Source organism: Sturnus vulgaris, chromosome 6 (genome assembly GCF_052056855.1).
Source record: "Sturnus vulgaris isolate bStuVul1 chromosome 6, bStuVul1.hap1, whole genome shotgun sequence".
Lineage (NCBI taxonomy): Eukaryota > Metazoa > Chordata > Aves > Passeriformes > Sturnidae > Sturnus > Sturnus vulgaris.
The window spans coordinates 24715659-24735720 of record NC_142248.1 but is presented as its reverse complement, the minus strand read 5'-3'; the positions used below and the strand labels follow the sequence as shown (position 1 = coordinate 24735720).

The 20062-nt window shown below is 37.3% G+C and overlaps 1 long non-coding RNA gene across 1 annotated transcript in view; it reads left to right on the top strand.

The window, feature by feature from the left end:
- The first annotated feature begins 19505 nt into the window (after positions 1-19505).
- Positions 19506-20062, top strand: part of LOC148223369 (uncharacterized) — a 128110-nt gene continuing 127553 nt past the window's right edge. Inside the window, exon 1 of the long non-coding RNA XR_015804614.1 lies at positions 19506-19665. This is a non-coding gene — a long non-coding RNA (uncharacterized LOC148223369). The remainder of the gene's footprint in view (positions 19666-20062) is intronic.

Genomic DNA, 20062 nt, shown 5'->3' with positions numbered 1-20062 from the left:
CCTAAGCTGATCATTATCTCATTGAACTCTTCTGGGCTCTGTCTAGTCTTTTACATCTTTCTTGGGGCCAGCGGCAGCAATTAAACAAAATTCTCTTCCTGGAGCCCGAAGACCAGAAAGATTATTTTTTGCAACATAGTGACAGAATATTTGTCTGTGCCAATCCCGATATGAAGGCATAACCCAGACCTTGTTCTGCAGAATACTGAATTGTATATTATTTTTCTCTACATTTTTTCAGTTTTTACAGTTGTTCTTAACTGCAGCCCTTGGCTTTTTCAGATGCATAGAACATCCTTTTGGATGTCATCTTCTAAACGGATACTTAGTTTCATCCAACCACTTAATAACAATTACTTGATTTCTAAAGCCAGAAAAGACAGATGCCCTTGAGTCTTTCTGGTTTGAGAGCTGATAGCTATTGCTTTGCATGTGTCTCCTAGTAATTCCATTTACACCCTGCTGCCTTATATCATGCAAAACCATGTCAAGGATCCCCTTAAAGTCAGGGTATGTGGTACCTATAGACTTGTACAGTTGTCCTTTTATAGAAAGGAATATTGCATTGAAAACTAAAAAATAGGAAATAAACTAAGCAGTTTCCTATTCCCTCCTTCCTTTCAGTCCCTTGAAGTGAGATATGTAATACAAACAAAGATATTTTCAAATATTTTTTGCTTCACCATTATTTCCCCAGTTCAATTGGCTGTTGCTGGGTCCTTTCATATGCTTTCACATCTGTTCACCTGATAATATTGGCTCATTTCTTGTTTTGTATAGAGAAAAATACTGTAGAAATAAGTGAAAAGAAATAACTTTGAAAAATCAGTTCTTCTTCTTATTTTTTTTTTAGGTAAAAGAATTCCCTTTTAAAGGAAGAAATAACATAAATTATGCATGAATGATCTATGTTGAGCTGCATTGTTAGTTCAACTGCAGTTACTGTGTTGGATAAGCTTGAAAAGACACTACAGTTGATTAAAATATTTTCTTGGAAAATACTTCAGCAGGAAAAAAATTAAGATAAATTGTATTATAAAGAGTTCTCTTATTATTTTTGTAGTAGTTCATAGAAGAAGACATATTTTGCTGTAAAATCAGTTATAAAAGATAACTTTTATTGTAAAAAATTCATAATTCACACACAGTGGTCATTACTATCCTCAAACATGGATAGAATTTCTGCAGCAGTGAATGCTTGTATCATTTCTTGAGGTTTTAAAACACTCTGGAAAGCAAGAACATGTTTCTCTTCAGTAGTTGTCTATTTTTATCCCATTTTTATGTCAGTCATGACAATTTTTGCTTTTCTTAACTCCCTGTCTTCAGCTCTGAAAGCCACTTCTCCCTCCATATTAGCCACAGCCATAGGAATGAAGAACATTGCTCAGGACTTTGAAACAGCCCAATTTGTGGTTATCTTAATTTTCAGGTATTACAGTAGTTTGTATGAAATGTCTTCTCTCATCATATCAATCTAGTGCCTACCACTGTCGATAGAAATCTTCACTGGGCTTTAAGATACACTGAATGAGCTTTAACAAGTAAATCATATCAAATTAGTAACTACATGTTACTTACTCCAGTGGGGACAAAGGCTGTGGGCTGGATGTGCAGTATTTCTTGAGGAGATAGACTAAAGAAAAAATAAATATTACTGGGAGAGATAAGAATAAGCAAAATTATATTAGCTGGAACTTTTTCTTGCATTCCTTAGCATTGTGCTTTGATTTAGAAAACTTGGCCAGATTTCTCCCTGTCCTTTCTGCATGCCAACAATATATTTTAAAATGGTAGAATATCAAGTTTGACAAGAAGTTACACTGGAATTTACACAGGTTCAGGGTGTGACTCATTCTTTCTTTCTAGAGCCAAAAGAGAAAACAATTGTTAGGCTTTTCATTGGAAGGACTTTGAGCCTGATAAGCTAAGAATAAAAGGGATTATTTAGTTCTGAGAATAAGTGAGATATCTTGCCCTAGTTTATTATATAGTGGGCTTCATGAAAATTTTAGTTTTGGACATGTTGAAAATGTCTGCCCTCTCTGTTGTAAAGTTACGATCTGCTTCAGAGACATTTATAGCTATAAATGCCCCCCTTTTGGCTCTTTTAGAAAGAATATCCCTGCATCCTCTGAAGCCAGTGAGCTGCATGGCATTGTTCTTATGGTTTTGTTAACAGTGATGGAAACAAACACTGCAATACTTGAAATAGGAATGAACTCCATCCTAGCTGGGTATTAGAACAGGAGAGAAAATGAAAGCCTTTAGCGGATGAAAGTGAAAATGTGTCTGGTGTTTCTTTATCAAATCCTGAGTGTAAAGAATTAAACTTCAGAGGCCCTGTGTTATTACAGTACTATAATGAAAGTTAAGCTGTCAAAAAAGAGGATGTTTAGGTTTCTTTACCAAAACCTGAATTATTTTATCCTGGATCATGGTGCTTAAATTAGATCCTTTCCTGAAAATGACATTTTTTTGAAAGTATAGAATAGAATTTCAGATCAGAAGCTCAAGAGCATCAAAGTCTCAGTATGGATCCACAGTTAAAGTAATTTATAATATATAAACTATAAAGTTGTCAAACTCTATAACAATCAGAAAAACTAAACATTTCCAACAATCTTGTAGTTCAGTTCTTTTTTTCCTAAAATTCCTAACAGTTGACAGAATAAGCCCTTAAGAAGTTCCATTGATCTGGTAGAAGATATTACCTTATCTACAAAGCTTGCCTAGGTTGTATTCTTTGATTATGACTGCTACAACTCAACCACTGTTTTCTTATTATTTCAGTTCTTGGGAGATGAAAGGGCATTTAATTTCTGGTTTGACTTCTCCAGCCCTGCTTTTATGAGTTTTCTTTTCAAAGACTGGATCTGAAACAAGCGAAGTGATAAAAATATTCTACTTTATGTGTCCTGTATCAAAAGAACTTCCTTACTGTGGTTACTGAAAGAAAAGTTACGAAATATTCAAGTTTAGACTATCATATCTTATGATAGTGTTGTCAATACCACAAAAGAATACTAAAGTAATAAAACAGAAGCCATGTCTGCAGCAATTGAATGTATTTTGAAAAAAGAATATTTGAAAATGCAAAGATTTTAATCTTTTGTCAGAAACAATGTAATAATACTGGATAATTGAATGAAACTATATCACAAAATTGGACTTAAAAGGTAAATAACTGTATTGTTGATGTAAGAATTACTTTCAGCCCATTTCTCTAGGCTTTTTTTGTCTTATATTCTGCATGCATTGTAAAACCATTCCTTGTCACTCAGACATTATAATGCCTTACTGAAAATGTCTTACAACCAGTCCTGCTTTGTTTATATTAATATTTCAGTATACTAATTTGAAGGAGAAATGTTCTACCTCCACCCTAGTGTATGCATGGCACATGCTTGTTAATCTTTCATCAGGATGTGTGCAGAATACGAAAAGAAATTAATTGCCTTCATTGCATGAATCAATGAACAAAGTACCTTAATTTATTTGAAATTACTATTTTGATAAAAAATGGGGTAATGAGGGTTTAAATCTTCATTGAAAAATACAAAATGTTCTGCAATTTAATTGTTAGTGAAAAATATTTGCATACTAAGAAGCAGGCAAACAAGAAAATTACAAAATCCCATCTAAATGAGAGATGTTTAACACTAGAAAGGAATAAGCATAGAAAACCAGCAATAATTTAGAACCATGTAGTATCATTTCACAGGTAAGAATGCTTATTTTGTTGTGGGACTCATGTGAAATACAGAGATAGAGTAGGATATGAAGACCTAATGAAAAATTTATCTTCTTTACAGATTTTTTGTATGTATTTATCTCTCTATCAATATGTCCAATCAATGTATGAATACAGTCAGGTATTAAACTGGGAAGGACAATCTTTAGATTCCTCTCCACGAATTTCAACACTGCATTAAGCCTTAAGAATCTATTGGTTCAGTAAGATATTTCCAAACTGAGTTTCTGAACAAGTCTCCACTTCTGGGGTGAGATGTGTGTGTGCATCATCCTCTCCTTCCACCCTGGTTTCTAAGGAAGGAAATGCAAGGCCAGGCCTGGAGAAGATTTATAGAAGATTTACTGCTAGCCTAACCTGGTCCTGCTGACCTTGGCAGGGTCCCTCATTTGGATGACTGAAGGACTTGGTGCTTCATGTACTATATTTTTCCTGTCATCCATTGAAATAATTAGCTAGAATTTTACTTGTATACACGATGCAGCACAATATCCGTGCATAACTTGTTCCTGTCTTGGAGCCCTCAGGAAGCATAACTCTGTAGGATGTGTGGAAGACAGGCACCACAGTGAGATGAGAGAGGGCTCCATCATCATCTCAGAGCCCCAGAGCTACACTTCAGAACCTACTGGCATTTCTGGATCTGAGCCATCATGGGTCAAGCATTTGGTTTAAAATATATTAATGAGATATTTAAAACAATATGCTGAGTTTTCAAAAATTATTTTTCTGCTGTTGTTAAAGCTTTTTTAAAAAAATGTTTATTTTCAAACTTTGCTCTTCAACTACAAAACATGTATTTTTCTTTCATTTGAGCCTCCCACATCAACCAAATCTTTGGGGATTAAGACTCTCTGGACAAGTACCAGGTCTCTGAAGCTTATGATAATAGAGTAAGAATGAGCAATTGTAGGAAACCTGTGTATGGTAGGTCAGGTGTGCAGTATGACAGATGGCTAGGAATATGTGCTGCTCCACAAACAATATCTATATTCTGGTGTATTTTAGTCACAGTGTGTGTTGCTATTGACTCTCCTATTTTGTGTCTGTCACTTGAATATGCAAGATATGCATCTCTAAGCTTTGGGGCTTTCTAATGATAAAATAACTTGAAAATTTTCCCCTGCACTCTAACTTTAGTTGGATCTTGTCAGTCTAATAACACAGCTCAGGTGCTTGAGCCTCTGCTCGTTGCTCATCTGCAAAGGAAGCAAATGCAGACCTGAGAATATGTATGGCCATGTGCAGCCATTTTATAAGGTTCAGTGATTGGATCATAGATGTTAGAATCTGTTTTCTGTTTAAAAGGAGACAGTTATTTCTTCCTCCTATATCCTGAAAATTACCAGTTCCTTTTTTATCTACTATCTTGATATATACTGATAATACTATTGCAACATCTGTCATGATCTCAAGGTATCCAATTGTCTTTCACATGTCTGTAAAGTTACACCAAGTTAATGATGTAGTGGCATATTGCATCTCTAAGCTAGGTTTAAAAACTAATTAGGATGCAAACAAGAATGAATGCATAATGGTTTCTTTCTGAAGCTGAGTAGAAATTTGACTGCAGTACAGTTAAGCAAATAATTCCACTGAATAATTGATCTCAATGTCACCTTTTCTGTTTATGAATTATCCACTAGTCTATTACAAATTTCACTGGTTTGTTAATTTTATCCAATCTGTGAATTTTAAAATTATTGGTCATTTCTTGAACAATGTAAGTGAACAAAGACACATAAGGCATTCATGTTTCTAGTATCTGATGACTTAAGTAACATAATAGTTCTGTGAAATGTAAAAATTCTGCAAATAAAAAGTGCAAAATATCTGTTTGGCAAGTATTTCTGGATTTTAGTTTCAAAGCCAAGAAATTTTGAATGGCAAAAGTAATACTCAACTGCTCTTGAGAAACTATTCACAAGAGGATTGCAAACAGAAGTAAAAAGGAATTTTGCATTTATTTAGGTTTGACTGTCTTTCTACTTTTTGTTCTATGCTGATTCGTAACTCAAGCCACCAAAACACTCCCCAGTGTTTTCTGTTAAAGACTGAGACAAGAGAAATGTATCACATGAGAAGAGAATATTATAACCATTACTTAATATACAAAACACTTTCATCAAGTCACTCCTTATGAATTCCAAAACAGGATTGCAGCTGGCTCTTTGAATGGATTCATAGAATAAGCAAGGCTGTGTAAAAAGCCTTGCTATTTTGTGCACCTCCAGTACCAGGGACTGATCCTCCTCTAATCCTTGCTGTGTATCAAGTCTCTCTTGTTGCCCAGGGGCTGTATATGAAAGGAAAATTTCTCTTATCAGGAGGAAATTGGGCCACACTAACCCCATAAGTTTTGACCTCTTTGCTGTATGCACTGCCATAATCAGACAGCTTTTCAGTGCTCATCAAGACTACTCAGAGGATATAATGACCCTTAATTAACATGGCAGCTGGTGAACAGTGCTGCTGTTATCCTATTTCCCTTCACAAAACCAAATCCGTAAGTTGGTGCAGACATTTAATTCTACTTCTCCTTTGACTTCCCACTTATGCATATGGAGCAAGGTGTTAATGCTCTTTTTTCTCTCTGTAAAATACTAGAAAACATGGTCTGTGCAACTGCATTCTTCATCAATGGCCTGATTTTAAATAGGACTGATCTTATTTTTAAACAAATGTAGCTTCACTCATTTCAGGGAGTAACTCACCTTCAAATGAGTCAACAGAAACAGTCCTTGGAAATCTGAAGAGAGCTAAGGTATTGTATTCAAAGCAAATTCTGTGGGTGGAGTAATATTTGCTATGTAAAGTTCTGAGTTTGGAATAGAGACTCATCATTACTCCTTTTTAAATTCATCATACTGAAGTATTAAGACACTCAGAATAATTGAGAATTTTGGGCCATAAAACATAGAGCCAAGTGCCAAATTTCCAGATGCACATGCCAAATATAAATAATTCTTGGGGCTTCTAAATATAGTTAATTAGGTGCTATAGCAGTTTTAATTTTCCCTGTACTGCTTTACAGGCAGTATTTTTGTTGTATTTACCTCTTAGTGGATAAGAAATGTTGATTGGCAGACAGAATCTCTATCACTTTTCTTAATTCTAATGGCTTTAGCAAAATGAAAAATGGACTTGTATTGGCTAAACCCTACTCTTCCTAATTCTAAAGCAAGCAGGGACAAGATGCATTAGCATGTTAATAGAACTTTGCACCCTAAGGTTCTGGTTTATCAGATATTAAGAATGCATTAGCGATTCAGAAACAGTGATGGACAGGACTCATTAGCATGCTAATGCTACCTGAAATATATGGTTATTGTGGTATCCAAAATCACACACTCACTGAGGGAATAATTTAAACATGAGCTTCTCATTTTAGTAAGCTTTCCGTGTAACATAAAGCACATTGCAATGTTTTCAAAGATGATTGTTGACTTTAAGCATCTTAAAATTGCAATATAATCTTAAGTTTCTTTGAAAAGGCCAGATTTTCAGATACTCATGTTTAGATGATGTATCACATCCAATCTAGTGATTGGATTTCTGTATATAGTTGAAATACTCAGTGATTGGTATCATGTAACCATAGTGAAGACAGCCAAAATCACTAGCAATTTTTGTTTGCACAGTAGACTAGTTTAACCTCATTGTCCACTTACACAGACAGGATTTGTGTTATAATGGTTTCCAGCTCACTGACAACATTTCCCAGCCTACTGTCAAATATTGTGGTTTTGATGCATAAGAATGTGGATCAAGCTAGGGAAAGTGAGTCAAGATAGGTGAATTTGAGTTAAACTGTATTTGGGATTCAAAGCTCATTGAAAACACAATATTTTTGCTAGACTTGATCTTGTTTGAGGGTGAGTTTCACTTTGTGTTTTAGTTTGTCTGATAGATTGAGGGAACTAAAATACAAATACAGGAAAAAAATGCAGCATTTTTCCATGAAATTGGCTGGTCTAAAAATTCTCAGTTTCCCAACACTGTAATGAATGATAGTTCTATATGATTCATCTTAGTGTTTGAAGTGAAATTAATATCTATCTTACATAAAACCAGGCAGATTTACCACTGTGCCTATGGTGTTTTCTCTTCTTTATCTTTTTTCTTTTCTGTATGCTTTTGATTCATAGCACACCTCAAGCTAGAAGTTGACAGACTATCACTTGCACAGATAGATCTATTCTGAAATACTTTTAATAGGTTTATGTTAAGTTGACAGGGGAAAAAGTACAACATAAAATATAAGTCCTAGAATTATTGTTGGTAAATATAAAATTTTATATGTGAAAGCATACCAAGAAAGCTGCAAGGAACACTTCTGGAGCTATAGTTGATTGAACATATCTGCTTATTATTATTATTATAATTATTATAATTATTCCTAAGAATAATAACATAGCTTCCACATTGTTTATGTAGATAAACAAATTCACTTGGGACTTCTCCCATACAGTCAGCAAAATTCCCAGTCTTCAAGTGCAGTAATGCAATTAAACAAAGTGTGGCCAATGAACCAGACAGATCACAGTTTAGCCAATTCTGGATACCTTATAACAAGCCTCAACTTTTCAGTCACCATCTTAATATTTTCAAGTATAGGCTTAACTTCATTTTCATAGTGAATTCCCCTCCCACAAGTAAAGGCACTTGGTGTTTTCTGAAGGTGTAACCTGCTGTATAGTACTTCATGCCTATAAATTTGGGATGATATTTAATTTCTTTCATCTGAGTGCTGGTTTTGGGTAGGCATCAGTCTACAAACTTCCACCCCTCAGATTGTGCTGACCTGGTATGATTGGGTCCATGAGTTTCCTATGAGGACAATGTGGCCACATCTCAAGCAGATGCCACCTCCCTACAAAGCTTCTTCCAGCATGTACTTTGTTAAGCAGCCATTAGAGAGAGCTGATCTAGATCCAGGAGTGCCACAGCTGCATTGGGAAGGAACAATGACAAAACTTTGTAGGATCTGTGAATTTTTAGGATCTATTTTCATTTTTCACTGCTCTTTAGGCTAAATTGTTCCATCTCTTCTAGCTCAGCTGCCAGTAATTTGAGTGCTAAATTGAGTGACATAACACACAGGTAATTGAAGAGGGTTTTGCGATGCTCTCCTCGACTTTTCTATGAGGCAACTCAAGTGGCTGTATTAATTATTTTCCCCTCAGTGAACTCAGAGTGAGTTAGAGTAGTGAGAGAGGTGAATGTGCACATTATATGACAAGTGAGGATGGCTTATCTCTGGTTGATAAGCAGCATCTCTGGATCTTAACCAGCACAAAGTACTTCTAACAGAACTCAGAAATCCAACATGTTTGCTACTATGTCTACATCACCTGGGCTAGTATGGAAATATTAGGAAGGACACAGGTAAACACTTTATATTATATGTGCAGCTTGGAGAAAAAAAGTGCTTAGTGCTTAGTGCTATCTGAAGGTGTTATTTTAATAGTGTACCTGGTATCAGAAATCACTGTTCTCTGCAGGGAACCTGCACAGTCCTCCACAGCTAACTCTAGCCACATCATATATCAGTGAAATCACTGCCCTCTTGTTTTATGACAGCAGAGCCATTGGTACAGCACCTATACTTGGGAATCTCTTCTTGTGATCACTAAATCTTCTTAATAAGTTCCTAGATATAAATTAATATGGAAGTAGTGGGAAATTAAGACTCAGAGAAGGACTGCTATATTCATATTAACATTTTTTTTTCATTTAGCACTCTTATGTTGAAATTTCTAGAATTTATAGTCTGAATATGAGCCCAGTCATTCCACTCACCATAACAAAATCCTAATAGACATTTCTTACAACAGGAGCACCAATAATCATGCCTCACTCTTACTCAGGATGTCTTATCCACACATCTCAATGCATTGTACAAAATAATTTTACAAGTAATAGAAACGCTGATGGAAAACAGGTTCCTGTTTTATGTGATTTCATTTTTTCTTCTTTCAGTTGAAACTTTTGACATTTCCCCCATATAAAAAACTAACTGGAGGTACACAACCCTGAATATTGGGTGTGTCAATGGTTCAGAAACCTGCTTGAGATGTAGATCAAGACTTGTTGAACTTCCTTCAGGCTTGGGGCAGCAGAGATTTGTACATTTACAGTAAGCTCTTTTTAAATAATTCAGTGCTAAATGTAGTGAAACTCCTAGATGCAAATAATTAATATGATCAGTTTCAGTCTTTCTCTTTGTGCTTTGTAAAGAGACCTTGGCTCTCACTCGCTGATTTGTTTGCTATTCATTATTGATTGGCCATACCACAAAGATGAATTTCAGTCTGTGTGAACAGTGTTTATTGGCTGCATCTGCTGTTCAGTATTACTGCTCTCAGTGATGTGTGGGATTGGTCACTCCAGCCCTACAGCTTTGTTTTTCTCCCTTGATTGTTTTAGTGGTCAAAACACGAGGCTAATTGCTGCCTTGGGATAGGAATGTAGTGATTGTGGTGTTGTGGTATTTGAGTAAAGGAACTCTTAAATAGTGCAAATTAATAGATGGTCTGTCAATATGAAACTGGACTGAGGCTCTCTAGACCACTGGGAGCAAAGATGTACTGCCATTGAACGTGGAGTGGGCTGTTCACACTTTCATTTGCTCCTTTTGACACAGATGGACACTAAGTGGTTGGCTGAAACAGAACAAGCTTGCAAACAGAGCATGAAATCACTAGTGACTGAGAAAGGGAGGAGAAGGGATAGAAAGAGTAAAGGAAGCAGGAGAAAGCAAGAGAAGAAGAAAACTATAACCTAGATGAAAAACAATTAGCAGTTTCATATCTCGAAGCTCTCCTGTGCAATTGCTTTCTTTTCTTTCCTCCATTATCCCACAGATTTGTGGTAATATTTTAAGCTGCTCAAGACCATAGCTTTAGCTGTTCAGGACTTCCAGACTGACTTTCTTAACACTTAAACACTCAGCTTTTATACTGCCTTTGCATTTATGGGGCATCATCATAAATTATATCCTGTCTCTAATGACTCTTATAAATGAGATAGGGAATAAAATGGAAGAGAAATTAATTGAATTTGTTTGAACAAACATAACTAGTGTTATCCAAATTACTTTTCAGTTTAAATTTGTTTTTCATGAATGCCAAGACTATGATGGCACTAGGCCTGTTCATCTTCAAAAGAAGCAAACAGTTAATGATGCTGGTCTAGCCTAAGTATCCTCTAGCAAAATCTCAGTCTTTAAGTACAATAAGATAATTTATTTGAGTGATACAGTCATAGCTTGAGCCATATGAATCTGAGGACGGATCCCTGGGTAATTATACCCTTACAATCTAAGTTTCTCACTCCTCATGAGAAATTGATCCAATTATAATATTAGCATGTGGGGTGTTGATCTCCACTGGTTTTTTTTGTTGTCCCTACATGGGCTGTTTCTTCTCTTACCCCCAAGGCTGCAATTTCTGTTAATGAGGGTAGTGGCCTTTCTTGATTCTTTATCTTTGAGGATCAATTAGCTGTGAGGCTTTCTTTCACTTAGGTAGATAGAAAGCTCAGGGTACCTAGGTGAAATTTGAAGTTGCTGCCTCAATTTAGTTCTCCCACCAAGACTCCAAACCACACTGCTGCTTGCTTGCTCCCCTTTCTCCACCTCCATTCTGCTCCTCTCCCCACCCTGTGAGAATGGCCAGGAAGGAGAATTGGAGGCACAAACAGCAAAGATCAGGGGTCGAGAAAAGAACAATTTACTTGAAAGAGCAATGAGGTAAGAAAATAGACAACGATACTAATAACGGAAGTGTACAAAAGAGAGGGTGATTTACATGTGAAATGCTCACTAAGGACTCCAGGATGGTGAACAGTGGTGGACAATCCTGACATTTGGTTTTTTCAACCAGAAGCCAGAGAGAGTCCCCTTCCCATGCCCCTGATGATGATGCGAGATGGTACTGAATGACACCAAGATCCCGCCTGAAACTAGGACAGTAAGAGACACTAAATAATTAATTTCCTTTATTTCTTTACACAAACCAAACTAGATAACATCTGATCTCTCTGTTTTGTGTAATTGCAAAACTGCACTAAGTACTTCAGGTTAGAAATTATGTTGACAGGTTTCTGGAAACGTTGATTAGGTCTACTTTGGCAGATTTACTGTCAACATTGTTGCATGGTTACACGAATATCCATACCAGCTAAAGTACTGTTGAACTTGCGAGTGCTAACCATTTTCCTCTCATTTTTAAAAGTAATGAATTTACAGAAATTAGGCTCACAGAGTACCTGAGAAATATAGTTGATAAACTCTGAAAACATCAATCTTCCAAGAACAATTTATTTTGCAGCTCATCTTTCACTGTTTCATACTTGCCTGGAGTTGGCCAACAATGTTAGGATTATTTGCTCATGTCCCAGTTCTATGCCTGGTGTCTAATTACCTCTTATAAGACACAGTAAAAGACTGGCAATTCTGCCCCAACTTCACTAATACTCGTACTGTACTGTCATTGGTACATTGCCCTCTGTTCAGGTAAGCATGTATCAGTGGGAGTACATGAGCTGGCCTAAAAACACAGTTATTGATCATATATGATTTGCTATGAATTTTTTTTCTTATTGTGTTTTCTGACAACACATAATTTCCTTCTTTAGGAACACACAACTTTTAGGTTAATGATAATATGCTGGCTGATCTACTCTTGTGCCAAGTATTAAATGACTAATATAAAGCTAAGGTTGCTCATTTAAGCAGAAAGAAGTTTCTTGTAGCTTTGATGGAAGCCTGTCTTCCAGTACCGCCTCCATCTGACATTTCTGGCTCAATTTTCTCTGCTACTCTGAGTCTTCAGTGACAATCCTTTCCTTTAACCACTTTGAGTCACAAAAGGAAGCTTGACTATGGAAATTAACAGAATGTCAGAGAAAGAAATATTGAATTATTATGATATACTTGGAAAATATCGGTCATTTGGAAGTGTATTTTCTAAATTCTGAATTCAAAGTTTAAGCCCTCAGCTGCCGTGAAGTAAGGCATAAACTGCCATAAACTGTTAGTTTAAGGTAATTGCTAATTTTAATTAGGGTAACTGAATTCATTCACCCTAGCATGAGGTGGCTCTGAGTTTTAGAAAGAAAGTATGCTCCCAAATCTCAATAGATAGTACTTCAGCAAATGCTTTAATTCTGGTACCTAAGCCCTTTGCAGCTTAGAAATCTCGGGTCATGCTAAAGTGATGTTAGGTTGGCTGAGTCCTGGGGATTAGGAAAAAAAATAATTTCAAGAATGAGAATTTTAAATGCTCACAGGTTTTATTTCAGCTCTAGCAAAGGAATTTAAATCACTCAGATTTTCAGCAAAATATGCTAGAAGGACCAGGAGGCTATGATAAAGGTATACAATATCATAGTTATTTTACTTATTTAAATGTATCTCGGCAGAAAAACTATGGTACCTAGAAGCATTTAGAAAGAAATCTTAAACTAGTATAAAGTGGCATGCTTACTGCTGCTTTTCCATATTAAAAATTCTGTTTTTGAAAGCTGACTCTCATAGTTTAACCCCAGTCAACAAATAAGCCCAATATCAATGCTTGCTCAGTTTCCCCCTGGTGGGATGGGAGAACAAATCAAAAGTGCAAAAGTGAGATAACTTATGGGTTGAGATAAAGACAAAAGCCACAACACAAGCATAAAAAAACCAAGGAATTCAGTCACCACTTCCCATGGGCAGGCAGGTGTTCAGCCATCCCCAGGAAAGCAACGTTTCATCACATGCAGTGGTTATTTGGGAAGACAAACTCCAGAACTCTGAAGATTCCTCTTCCCCTTTCTTCTCTTCCCAGTTTTATATACTGAACATGACACCTATGGAATATCCCTTTGGTCAGTTTGGGTCATCTGCTCCATCTGGATTCCCTCCAACATCTTGGATACCCTGAACCTGCTCATTAATGGGGTGGTGTGAGAAGGAGAAAAGAGTTTCATTCTGTGTAAGCACTGTTCAGGAATACCAAATACCCCTGTATTATCAACACTGCTTTCAGCACAGATCCAAAATGTAGCTGTATACCAGCTACTATGGATAAAATTAATTCTATCCCAGGCCAAACCAGCACTCTGACTCAATGAAGTGTGCTACGTTCTTTGATTCAGAGTGTGAAGGTCCAAAGAACAGCTGCCTTCTTCTAATGTATTCAGAAATTGTTACATTTTTTGCGAAAAATATGCTTTGTGGTAAATTGTATTTGTTGCCTTTTTTTTTAGAAGTTCACTGCCAGTTTTTCCTGTTTCACTTTTTTATTTTGGGTTATTATGCTACAGTTTCTTTTCTATTCTTCTTTTTTCTAGGGATTACACTGAGACTTTGTCCATTTAGTTATTCTTGACAAATACTCCAGTTGCTTATTTCTTATTGAGAAGTCATCTCTCCCCCTTTTTGCTTTATTTATCTGTAGTTACTGCTATGATGGTTAGGTCTGTTTATTTTGCAGCAGTGTCTTCACTGCAAATAATCTTGTTCATTTAAAGGAATAAGGTTCTGAATGAATATAGTAAAGTAAGATGTTTGTGCACAGCATTTTCACTAATCATAATAACCACTCAAATATGTAGCCAACATTACATTTCCTTCCAACACGTGTATAATATCAAAAAGATGGAATTTTTTTACTTTATCTCAATAGGAACTCCTGAGTATGTAATAGAAGTGTTCAATAATTTAAAGAATGAACATCTGTGAACCATTGAAGGCTTGGTGTCTTTTGAGTTATAATGGGAATTAAGTTCTTGAAAGGGTGCTTGAAAGTAGCTTGAAGTGCTTAAATATCAATAATTCTAGTCAATGTTCTATTTGAAGCAACTTTTCTTTTTGTGTTTGGATGAGACAATCTGTTCCCCATAGTGAGGCCTCAACCAAGAGACCATGCTCTTTTTCGGATATACTCCTATTAATGACATAAGGGTCTTCTCATGAAATAAAAGCCGAATGTCCAAGAAATGTGTTTGGTTGAAAACCAAGACAAGAATTTAAAAATAATTATTAATTCAGCTAGAATTTGATGCAACATAAAGGGTGAGATATAATTATTTCCATAATTTGACTAACTCATTTACACCTTGATCCATTCCTCATTAGTACAGGGTTTGAAAAAATAATTAGTTTTCTGCCACTCATTTATATATGATGATGTTATTATATCAAGTCAATATAAGAAAAAAATACCTTGCTTTATATTTCTTGACACTTGTGGGCTGTTTGCCAATAGAAATATGAATTTAACATGTAAATTCATTATTGTCTTTGAGAGTTCTGTCAGATTTTGAGTTTGCCCTATTCAATCTCCTCCCTTTCCCCTCACCCTCCTTTGCTGCTATGACCTTTGAAACAAGAATGGGAACTGACAGACTGACTAGCTACAGAAGAGAAAATAATTAAGCTGACCACCTGCAGCACTGTCAGAAGCAGAGATAGTAAACTGATGGAGAAAAAAGGAGGAAATCTGTTTTTACTCTGATCTTTTTTCATCACACTTCTTCTGGGCTATATATCACTCTTTAAAGACTCTCTATTTTAACCATTAAAAATGGCATGTTATATAATATATTCTTAAAATAGAATGGATATAATACAGCTCTGAATTGCTTTGATGCATTTCCAAAAAGAATCTGCAGTCCCTCATAACATATTCTCTTTAGAGAGAGCATTGATAAACATTCAGTTTAATATATTGTCCTGTCATGCATTTTAAATATCTACAAAACTATTTAAATAATCGGGTACCTGTGCAATTAATAATAGCTACTACATTGTGCATGATTCTTGGCTACTAATAGTGAGGATCAACTGCAGTGATCCATTAGTGATTTTCAATTTGTTGCTAAGTTTTCTGTAATTGATTGATGCTACTTGAGACAGCTCTCAAAGCTGCAAAACCAAAAATAGTGTGTCTCCCATCTCCAAAAAAATCCTTTCCCAAGCGTTCCCTTTCCTTCACAAGTAGAATGAGAGTGGGCTAGAGAGACTGAGAAGACATAATCTCGCATTCTCTATCATGTGTCATGATAAAAAGCTTTTCCTGGCTGCCCAGCAGGCAGTGACATTCAGTTATTCCTGCCAGTTCTCTTTGAAGCACGGGAACTTGCTCTGTGGGCTGTGAAATGGTCGGGATGTTGTCTGTGATTCTACGACTGTGCTTATGAAAGTGACTGTACTTATCCCATCATCCTGATGGGAGCAGCTTCAATCTGAACTACAGAGTTCTATCACATATTCTGAGAAACATTTCACACACACCGTGTAACACACTGAAGTGTGAAGACCTAGGCTGTGAGGAAATGGCAGACAAAACTGTAAATTTAACTTGTGGTCAGTTGCATGAACAATTCAGCAGGAGGTTTGTGGACAGCATGTGGGAGTGTGCTCATGGCTAGCTTTGCAGCTGGTAACCAAGGGGATCTGGGGAGCTTTCTCACACCTTGCTCTGTCAGACTGTGCTCTGCATACCTCTACAAAACACCACTAAATCCAGCTGTACTCTGACCTGAGTGCTGATGCAACTCTGGGAAGCAGGAGGTAACAATTTCTCCATGTTAAGTCATGTGTAAAAGCAAGTTCCTGACTCTGAAGATGTGCCTTGACACCGTGCTGGCCTGGTCTGTGGCACCTACCACCTGCATGTCTTCTTAACATAAACAACTGGAAGGACACGTGGGAAAATGTGTTCATAAATCCTCTTCAAGAATCCCCAAATGTCACCTGCATAAGGCTTAAAATGGTGGTTTTGCTGCCGTATTTATTCCTGACACTTGTAGAAACTTCAGGATCTTTCCAGGCATGTCCCGATGACAAAGGCAGAATTCCTGTATGGGGCTGCTTGCAGAACTGAGCTGTTCCCCAGGTGTGATAGCATGCTGCCAGACATGTAAAGTGGGAGAAGTGGGTAAAAAGCCACAATTAAGAAGGAGGAACCCTAGAACTAATGTGTGTCAAAGTGTTATCGGGAGCAGGGCCTTTTCAAATTGAACATTGCATAAAGCTCTTTCCCTTTGGAAAACTGACTTATATTGATGGTTTCTGAAGTGGTACCTCCATCAGAATTTGAATATCTCTTGGGATTTACCCTTGGGAGAAAGGATTTTTGTCTATCTCTAAGAAGCTTGGCATTATTCAGCACATATGATAATGCGGAATTTACCTTGCTGTTGATATATGATCTCTCCCTAACAGTTATAGCAAATGGAATTTCTACTGAATTGTGGATGTCTTGAGTCAGATTATAATTCTGTGGATGTGCTGTTTTTAAGATCATCAGGGAATTAAACTCCAGATAAGCCACTTCCTTTTCTCTGTCACTTTCAGTAAGTGAGGGACAAAATAAAAAAAAGGCAATACTAGGCTTGAAGTAACAATTTACTGAAAGCACAAAGCAATGGAAAAAGACATACACAGTAACAATGGCAACATTAGTAGCAAAGTATACAAAACCCAAGAAGGTGTTTTATCCAAAAAAACAAAAACCAAGATGGTGGGTGCTCCCTGTAGGGTGCATCGTGTTTTCCTCAGACAAAGGCAGTATGGAGACCATTCCCATGCTCTGTGTCATGGGGTATTTGGGGAAAAAAGGCAATATCATGATTGTTTCCTTGCATGGCCCATGTGGGATTTGTGAAACAAAGACAATATGGTGGGAGAGCTCCCACAGCTAAGGTTTTCCCCTTCCCAGCATGAAAACAATGAAAAACAAGGATAAAGGAACCCCTGTAAGCAAAGTGGTCTGAGTTAGGCATCATGCAGCCACTTCACTGAGCTCAGACCCATGCAGCTGCTGCTTCCACCTCTGAAACATTCCGGCTCCAGCGCTGACTCCATGGCCACCCCAATCCTGGGCTCAGCAGTGTCTCACTGCTGCCCCTTCAGCACCGTGCCTGGCAGTGGCCCAGAGGTCCCTTTCAGCACCACTGGAGAAAAGGTGAAGGGGCAGTGGGTGGGTGGCAGAGGGGCCGAGTCTGCAGGGGTTGATGGTGGCAGTCCCTTCACTGGAGAGGGGGAGGAATGATGACTCACTCATGGTCCTGTCCTGTCTCTTCCTGCTGAAACCTACAGCCCCAGTTATGATGTGCTTGGTGTAGAATAAACAACTCAGTCACACACAGAGCACTAAACTCTACCCCTTTCTCTGTAAACAGGACAGCAGACAAAATCTTTTGCATAGCCAATTTTTAAATTTGATGTCAACTCTTTGTTGATATAGCGTTTGCAGACATTGAACCAATACATCTATTAACTTTGAAAGCTTTGCATAATAAAGCAATCTTTGCATAGAAAATGTGTGCTGGCATGCAGAGTATAGAATTCCACAATCCTGAAACCCCTGCAGAATGGATTAAAAGTTACAGCTACATGTAAGCACCCAAGAATGAGAATCAGATTTCTCAGGAACAAGACTCAATCTGCCATCAGTACCTGGTGAGATGTTAAAGGCATTAGGCAGTAAGGCTGACTGCTGACAGAGTGTTCTGGCACCATTCCTGTATTATTACAGAAATGTTACCAGTATATTGCTTTCATCTACACACAGACCTACAACATCTGGTTCTGTTATTTCACATATTTTATAGTGTAGTAGAGCATCAAGGCATATGGTAATAAAATAGCCAGTTGTTCTACACATTTTGCTTCCTTCATTGGTCATGCAGTGCAATTTGCAATATATTCTGTAGGTCCATAGAAGTAATGTGTTTTCCTTTGTGTTTTCTGAGTTGGCTGAATTTGTGTGGGGTTTTTTGTTTGTTTGTTTGTTTTTTCCAGGACTGTGCTCTTACATATCAGACTTTAAACCCCATAAAAATGATTACAAGAGAAGAGTTTGATTTGGCAGGGTGGCCAAGTTGTTGTGTTCAGTTGTGAGACACTGCACAGCAGCCCTCCAGCTGAAGTTGTTCTTGTGGAGATTGTGTTGAGAGAAGGGCTGGTATAATATTGTCTTCCAGGACACAGATACTAGGGAGAAGAAGGATATTTTCAAACCCCAGAACTGCAGAACACATAGTGTTCTGGGTAGCACTGACTACTGCTGGGAATGACAGACACAGCTTAGAGCTGCTGTGCCTGGAAGATCCTAAATCTTGGAAAGAGGTAGGGCAAACCCTGCTCTACCTATTTATTGAAACCTGGTGATCCTGAAATTCCAAGACACGGATTGGCACGAAATGTTGAGATACCTGACATATCTGAATTTGCTTCTATCAAGATGAGACAAGGATAAACAAGAGATACATATGGCTTGTAGAGTAGACACATATGGATCAAGCTGAGCAGCAACCTGCACATCACACATTCTTGGATCATGAAAAGCAAGGTTCACCTATAGAAAGACATCCTCACAGTCCAATAGAAGAGCTCCAAGCAGAAGCCATAGAATGATATCACATTATGGTGTTACATTGTCTTTAACCTCAGGTAAAAAAAATACAGTAGTTTTGATTTCAGTATATGCAGTTTCCTTATGGATGATAGCTGTAAGTATCCAAAAGCAAGAAAAAAAAACCCCATTTATTTAAATGCAAAATATTATCTCAGGAAGAGGGCTGAGAGATTGATAACAATCTATATAAATTTATATGTACACATAAATATCTATTGGAAGCAGTTATACAGCCAGAGGGTCTCCAGAAAAAAAGAGAGGCAAGTGCCTTGTGTCCCTGCAGGAACCTATTGCACATAAAACTGCAGCACAGGCACAGCAAGTAGACATAAGCCATGTGATCAGAACAAGGACAATAGCTCTGTTCAGTGCTCCTTATGCCAGGAATGCATCCGGCAGCTGCTGCTCACCTGCAGAACAGAAGTGCATAGAGTACATGCTTTACACCTGGAATAGTGTGAACTCATGGGATGGACTGACTGATGATGACCTGCCCTCACAGTAAGTTTTTTGTGTTCAGTAAGTAGTGACAGCCTAAACTGGCAGCACATTGCTCGTCATTTTGCCATGTGAGTAAGCCTGCATAGAATGGTCCAGACTCACAGCACGGGCAACACGAGGTGTGGGCACCTATTGCATGCAGGACTGCCTGGAATTCAGATGATGAAGTCCAGCTCCTTCTGTTCCTTTCTACACTAACCTAGTAGAAGTACCCCAGGCTGCAAATCTGATTTTCCTTATGCAAATTGTTTTAGGGATTTTAATTTTCTTAAAAGCTATGCACTTCAGTAAAGCAAACATGCTTTAGCTCCTGGGAAATAATTGGCATGTGATAGGTTACTGAGTTTGGCAAGCTAGTTTTTCTGTTTGGGATGAACAGATTCTTCATGTTCTGATG